We start from the raw sequence: 8,013 nt of genomic DNA on the forward strand, positions 1-8,013 counted from the left end.
ATGACTTGCTGCTACGTGTCCAAGGATCCATCGCCAGGCAGGACACACAGCATCATAGAGCAATTCTTTCTGAGGAACGTCTCTTGGTCATCCTGAGGTACATAGTGTTGAAAAAGAAACTGCTGTCACAAATAACCCTAACCCTACCCTATCCCTAACCCTATCCTGAACCCTATCCCTAACCCTAAGCAGTTTACTGATTTTTGTTTTTCATTTTATTTTCCGCAGATTCATGGCTACTGGAGAGACATTGTCCTCGCTACATTTCCAATTCCGGATTGGAGTATCTACCCTTTCTGGGATTATTGTAGACACTTGTCGTGCTTTATTTGGCATTCTGCAGCTAGAATACCTCGCCCAACCCACAAGTGAATTCTGGATTGAAAATGCTTCCAAATTCCAGGAAATTTGCAATTTTCCTAACTATGTGGGGGCTGTGGATGGCAAACACATTAGGATTATGAAACCAGCTGGAAGGCGAACAGAGTACTTCAATTATAAAAATATTTTTCCATAGTTCTAATGGCTATTGTGGATGCCGATTGTAAATTCGTTGCCGTGGACATTTTCTCATTCAGACGAGGCAATGACTCATAGAAGTTCAAAATCTCAGACATGGGCCAACGTCTGTATGGGAATGATTTTAATTTTCCACCGCCACGACCATGAGGCGTTCCAAATGTGTGCCAACCTCATTAAACCATACTCTAGTAGAAACTTAAATCACACAAAAAAAATTTCAACTACGGACTGACAAGGGCATGAAGCACCGTGGACTGTGCATTTGGATTGCTGGTATTGCAATGGCGCATTTTGTGCACATCCATTAACCTAAAAATTGACACTATTGATGAGGTTGTGAAAGCATGTGTTCTTTTGCACAACTACATAATGGAAAAAGAGCGACCAAGCTTGCAACCAGAAGAACCTGTTACATTGCATGATTACCAATTTCACCCTCTGAGAACCACTGTGGAAGTTGCCCACATGAGGGACAAGTTTGCCGCTTACTTTGTTTCAGATAATGGACGTGTGGCATGGCAAGATGAAATGATTTAAGTAACTAAGTTAAATATACCAGTTATGTTTTGTACCTGTTATGTACCTGTAAGGTCAAATATTGCATACCTGTTATGTTTAACCCCTTCACCCCCAAGGGTGGTTTGCACGTTCATGACCGAGCCAATTTTTACAATTCTGACCACTGTCCCTTTATGAGGTTATAACTCTGGAACGCTTCAACAGATCTAGGCGATTCTGAGATTGTTTTCTCGTGACATATTGTACTTCACTTTAGTGGTAAAAATTTTTCGCTATAACTTGCGTTTATTTATGAAAAAAACAGAAATATGGCGAAAATTTTGAAAATTTTGCAATTTTCAAACTTTGAATTTGTATGCCCTTAAAACAGAGAAATATGTGACACAAAATAGTTACTAAATAACATTTCCCACATGTCTACTTTACATCAGCACAATTTGGGAAACAAAATTTTTTTTGTTAGGAAGTTATAAGGATTAAAATTTGTCCAGCGATTTCTAATTTTTACAACAAAACTTACAAAACCATTTTTTTTAGGGACCACCTCACATTTGAAGTCACTTTGAGGGGTCTATATGGCAGAAAATACCCAAAAGTGACACCATTCTAAAAACTGCACCCCTGAAGCTACTCAAAACTACATTCAAGAAGATTATTAACCCTTCAGGTGCTTCACAGGAGCAGAAGCAACGTGGAAGGAAAAAATGAACATTTAACTTTTTAGTCACAAAAATAATATTTTAGCAACAATTTTTTTATTTTCCCAAGGGTAACAGGAGAAATTGGACCCCAAAAGTTGTTGTCAAATTTGTCCTGAGTACGTTGATACCCAATATGTGGGGGGGAACCACTGTTTGGGCACATGGCAGGGCTCAGAAGGGAAGGAGCCCCGTTTGACTTTTTCAACCTAAAATTGGCTGGAATTGAGATCGGACGCCATGTCGCGTTTGACGAGTGTCTGATGTGCCTAAACAGTGTAAACCCCCCACAAGTGACCCCATTTTGGAAACTAGACCCCATAAGGAACTTATCTAGATGTGTGGTGACCACTTTGAACCCCTAAGGGCTTCACAGAAGTTTATAACACCCGGGCGTGAAAATAAAAAATCATATTTTTTCCACAAACATGATAATTTAGTCCCCAATATTTTGTTTTCCCAAGGGTAACAGGAGAAATTGGACACCAAAGGTTGTTGTCAAATTTGTCCTGAGTACGCTGATACCCCATATATGGGGGGAACCACTGTTTGGGCACATGGCAGGGCTCAGAAGGGAAGGAGCCCCGTTTGACTTTTTCAACCTAAAATTGGCTGGAATTGAGATCGGACTCCATGTCACATTTGACGAGTGTCTGATGTGCCTAAACAGTGTAAACCCCCCACAAGTGACCCCATTTTGGAAACTAGACCCCCTAAGGAACTTATCTAGATGTGTGGTGACCACTTTGAACCCCCAAGGGATTCACAGAAGTTTATAACACCTGGGCGTGAAAATAAAAAATCATATTTTTTCCACAAACATGATCATTTAGTCCCCAATATTTTGTTTTCCCAACGGTAACAGGAGAAAATGGACCGCAAAGGTTGTTGTCAAATTTGTCCTGAGTACGCTGATACCCAATATGTGGGGGGGAACCACTGTTTGGGCACATGGCAGGGCTCAGAAGGGAAGGAGCCCCGTTTGACTTTTTCAACCTAAAATTGGCTGGAATTGAGATCGGACGCCATGTCGCGTTTGACGAGCGTCTGATGTGCCTAAACAGTGGAAACCCCCCACAAGTGACCCCATTTTGGAAACTAGACCCCCTAAGGAACTTATCTAGATGTGTGGTGAGCACTTTGAACCCCCAAGTGTTTCACTAAAGATTATAATGCCCAGGCGTGAAAATATAAAATCCTGCTTTGTTCCCACATAAATGATCATTTAGTCCCCAATTTTTAATTTTCCCAAGAGTAACAGGAGAAATTGGACCCCAAAAGTCGTTGTCCAATTTGTCCTGGGTACTCTGGTACCCCACATGTGGAAAAAAACTGTTTAGGCACACGTCGGGGCTCGAAAGGGAAGTAGTGTTGTTTTGGAATGCAGACTTTGATGGTCTGCTGGTGTCATGTTCCATTTGCAGAGTCCCTGATGTGCCTAAACAGGAAAAAAACCCACATATGCCATCATTTTGGATACTAGGCCCCCAAAGAACAAATCTAGATGTGCCCCCGACTAATCTAATGTAAATTAGTAGTGCATGGAGGTGTGGTACAATTTGAAGCAATCCTTCATGCACAGGCCAGGTTTTTCGGGGCAGATGTCGCATTGATAAGTGGTGTCCCTGCGTATTCCTTTTTTGTAACACACTCGACACCTTTTTGCGGCTCACCTTTTCTTGGGGTTGGCGGGACCACCCCCGGAAAATGCTGACCTGGGACAATACGAGCACCTTCAGTTCCTGAAGTACTGGGGCCCGCTCCTTCCTGAGCGCCAAACATCATGGCCTTTACCACTACCTCCTGGAACTGAAGGTACGTCGTATCGCTGGGGCATGCACATTGTGACAGCAGGAATGCATTGAGCATTGCCATTTGGACGATGTGCACGGCCAGCTTTTTGTACCACACCTTGGCCTTCCTCAATGCATTGTACGGTTGGAGGAGTTGATCGGAGAGATCAACTCCCCCCATGTTTTTGTTGTACCCCACTACACATGTCGGTTTGCGGACCTGTGTAGAGGTACCCCGTACAGTGCAGAGGGTACTGCCATCACCGTGTATGGTGGTCAAGAGATGGACATCTCTCTTGTACTTGACCACCAGCAGGTGGTCGCTACATTGGGCTCTGCTCTCACCTTTTTGGAGCATCTGCCCAAGTAGCGTCTTTGGGAGGCCTCTCTGATTTTTTCGGACAGAACCGCAGGCTGCGGTACGTCGCTCAGAGAGGGATTTGTAGAGTGGGATGCTGGTATAAAAGTTATCAGTGTAGAGGTGATAACCTTTATCCAGCAGTGGGTGCACCAAATCCCACACAATTTTCCCACTCACTCCCAGGAAAGGAGGACACTCAGGGGGTTCAATCCGGGTGTCCTTCCCTTCGTAAACTCTAAACTTGTGGGTGTACCATGAGGTTCTCTCACACAACTTATAGAGTTTGATTCCGTACCTGGCCCTCTTACTGGGCAGGTATTGACGGAATCGCAGCCTTCCCTTGAAGTGAACCAAGGACTCATCCACGCAGATGTCCCTTTGGGGCACGTACACTTCAGCAAACTTTTTGTTGAAGTGTTCGATGACCGGCCGAACTTTGAACAGACGGTCAAAGTTGGGGTCATCTCGTGCGGGACACTCTGCATTATCAGTATAATGCAGAAACTTGTGGATGGCCTCAAAACGCGTCCGGGCCATGACCATTCGGAACACTGGAGTGTTGTATAAAATATCAAAACTTCAATATTGCCGAATTTCCGGCTTCTTCAGTATCCCCATATGGAGAACCAGGCCCCAAAACTGCGTCATTTCAACTGCGTCTACAGGAGACCAGTTTGAAAATGTTGAACGCGGGTTTTGCTACAAAAATTGACGAGTGTACAAATTAGTTTGCTCCACCATGAGGTTAACAAAATCCTCAGAGAAAAAGACTTTGAAAAAGTCAATTTCTGTGAGGCCGGTGGTGTCAAACTTGATTCCTGATTCTGCCACAAAATCAGGAATCATTTTCGGGGGGCGAGGTCCATACGGGGAGCACTGGGTCAGCTGCGGGCATGGTGGGCGCTGCCTCATCTTCTGTCCTGGAGCGTCTGCGTGGCGGTTCCGCAGGACCCATGGAGGAAGATGAGGAGGGGGAAGAGGAAGAAGAAGAGGATGAAGAATCCAAAAAATAAAGAAAAGTCGGATCGTCATCCAAATCGCTATCAGTGTCGGAGGCAAGTATAGCATATGCCTCCTCCATTGAATAGCGCTGTTGGGATGAATTTGATGACATTTTTGTGTAAATATGGTGCTTGGGTGTACACTTTATTGAAAACTGTATGTGTACATGAGGGGGGGAGTGATTGGTGTAAACTTTCTGTAAAGAAAAAGCTGTGGAAAAAAGTCTAAAACAGCAGGCCCTAGCTGATAAGTGTCACTTATCAAAACTAGGCTGCTGGATGTGCGCACGGGGTGGCGCAAGGGGGGGTGGAAAAAAAAAAAGGAAAACGGCAGGCACAAACTCTGATAAGTGAACTGTGTCACTTATCCAAGTTTCGCAGCTGCGGGATGTGTGTACGGAGGGGCTAAGGAAAAAAAAAGCGAGCTCGAGTGTTGATCGGTGAACTGCGTCACCAATCAACGCTCGCCAGCTGCGCACGGAGGTGGCGCAAAAGTGGGGTGGAGGGGGGTAAAAATAGGGGGAAGGGGGATGGGGGGATTGGGGTGGATCAAGAGAGATTGGGCAGGGATCAACAGTTAGGGTTGTAGTTAGGTGGCACAAAGGGGGGTGAAAAAAATGAAAAACGGCAGGCACAATCTTGGATAAGTGACGTGTGTCACTTATCCAACTTTTGCGGCTGCGGGATGTGTGTACGGATGTGGCACAAAGGGGGCTAAGGAAAAAAAGCGAGCTTGAGTGTTGATCGGTGAACTGCGTCACAAATCAACGCTCGGCGGCTGCGCACGGAGGTGGCACAAAAGTGGGGTGGAGGGGGGTAAAAATAGGGGGAAGGGGGATGGGGGGATTGGGGTGGATCAAGAGAGATTGATCAGGGATCAGTTAGGGTTGTAGTTAGGTGGCACAAAGGGGATGAAAAAAAGGAAAAACGGCAGGCACAAGCTTGGATAAGTGACGTGTGTCACTTATCCAAATTTTGCGGCTGCGGGATGTGTGTACGGAAGTGGCGCAAAGGGGGCTAAGGAAAAAAAGCGAGCTCGAGTGTTGATCGGTGAACTGCGTCACCGATCAACGCTCGCCGGCTGCGCACGGAGGTGGCGCAAAAGTGGGGTGGAGGGGGGTAAAAGGGGGGTGAAGGGGGGTAAGAGGGGGGTGGAGGGGGGATGGGGGGATGAAGATAGATTGGGGGGTGAAGATAGATTGGACAGGCGATCAGGGATCAATTAACACTTACAGTTGGAGTTTTCTTCTTCTTTCTTCTTTCTTCTGCAGGGATTGTGATGCTACAAGCTGTGGCACCATAATACCCAGCACAGGAGCTCTTGCTGCGTCCGACCTCTCTGCAGGAATCCTCAGCTAGAGTGAGGACCCCTGCAGACAGGTCAGAGGCAGGTCAGGGGGCAGGTCACAGAGCGGTCACATCGCTGCTGTGACCTGTCATTGGTGGGATCAAATGATTACATCGATCCCACCAATCCCTGATCTGCCTGGTGACCATGGCAACTGCCTAGAATCGGAGATCACAGCTCCGATTACTAGGCAGGTCATGCCCAGGTCACCAGCAGGGCACAGAGCGGTCACATGGTGACCGCAGCTGTGCCCTGTGGTTGGCGCGATCGCCGATCTAATCGATCGCGCCAGCAAACTCCTGCAGGCCCTGCTGGGCCTGCATCAGGCTCCAGCCTAGGATCGGTGCTAATATAGCACCGATCCCGGCCGGTACTGGCAGGGCACAGCGGCGATATAGCGCCGCTGTGCACTGCGATTGGCACAATCGATCAGATCGGCGATCGCGCCAATCCGAGTGCTTTTTGCCAGTGCCTGGCATCGCCAGGCACCGGCTCTAGGATCGAGTACATCAGTACTCGATCCCAGCCTAGGACATCATTGTTTCAGCCAAGCTGATTGGCTGAAACAATGAGAAACGCTGCGATTGGCTGTTCAGAATTGAACAGCCAATCACAGCGCTCTGGATGCCGGGGGGGTGGGATCGCAGCCCGGGATGCCGACGCCATCTTTTGTAAGGTGAGATGGCGTCGGAATTTTAATGCGATCACCGCGACTTTAGTCGCGGTATCGCATTAAAGGGCCCGACGTACTATCCCGTCCACGGTCATACGGGCTCGGGTACCGTGGACGGGATAGTACGTCGGATGTCAGGAAGGGGTTAAATGTACCTGTGATGTTAACATGTACATGTAATGTAATAATTTACCCCTAATGTTTACGCATTTAAATATAAACTACCTTCCCTAAAAAAGTGTGCTTGTATTGTACCTTACCTCAAAAAACAAGTGTGTTCGTGTTGGCGGCGGCACATAAGATAAAAAAAACACAAGATATAGTGCTAACAAAATACAACATTTATTTTCAACACTTTTACAACTTTTATTTTCAACATTTTTTTTTAAAAAAAGGGTTAAGGTTGGAGTGATTAGTTTTTTCTTCAGGGTTTATGTGAGTGTGAAATGGGTAGGACCTTGGGGGTGTGGAGCTGTGAGGATTGGGTGGTAGTTGATGAGGAAGGGGTAACAGGGGAAGGGTCTACTGGGGGAGGGGCAACCAATTGAAGGATGGGATCAAGGATGGCAGTGGAGACATTGGAGATAGATGACAAAGTGGAATCATGGGAATCGATAGCCAAACTGGAAGGAACAGACAGAGACACAAGGGAAGATAGTGACAAATTGGTAGGTGAGCGTGGAGGTAGTGGGTTCAAGGTGGGCAGATTTTTTTGGCTCCTGGTTTTGATCCTGAAGCCAAGATTTTTTCTTTTGGACCTTGCTTTTCTTGGCAGAGTAGGAGTGCTGGGCTCTGTAGCAGTCATCTGGCATGGTGCTGGACTGGGCCGCATTAGGGGTGCTGTAGTGGGCAGGGGTTCTGGAATGGGCAGGGGTGCTGGACTGGGCAGGTGTGCTGGACTGGGCAGGGGTGCAGTAGTGGCAGGTGTGGTGGACTGGGTAGGGGTGGTGGACTGGGCAGCATCGTTGATCCTGCTGGCTGCATGGGTGCTGTATTCTGGAGCATGGTGGATGCTGCCGGCTTCAAGGTGGTGGTAGCGGATAGTTTGGTGCTGTGGGAGCTGGATGGTAGATTTGCTTCTGGTAGTATCCTTCGGCC

This window comes from Dendrobates tinctorius, unplaced genomic scaffold (assembly GCF_039654945.1).
Source record: "Dendrobates tinctorius isolate UK_male_01 unplaced genomic scaffold, ASM3965494v1 ptg000030l, whole genome shotgun sequence".
Taxonomy (NCBI): Eukaryota; Metazoa; Chordata; class Amphibia; order Anura; family Dendrobatidae; genus Dendrobates; species Dendrobates tinctorius.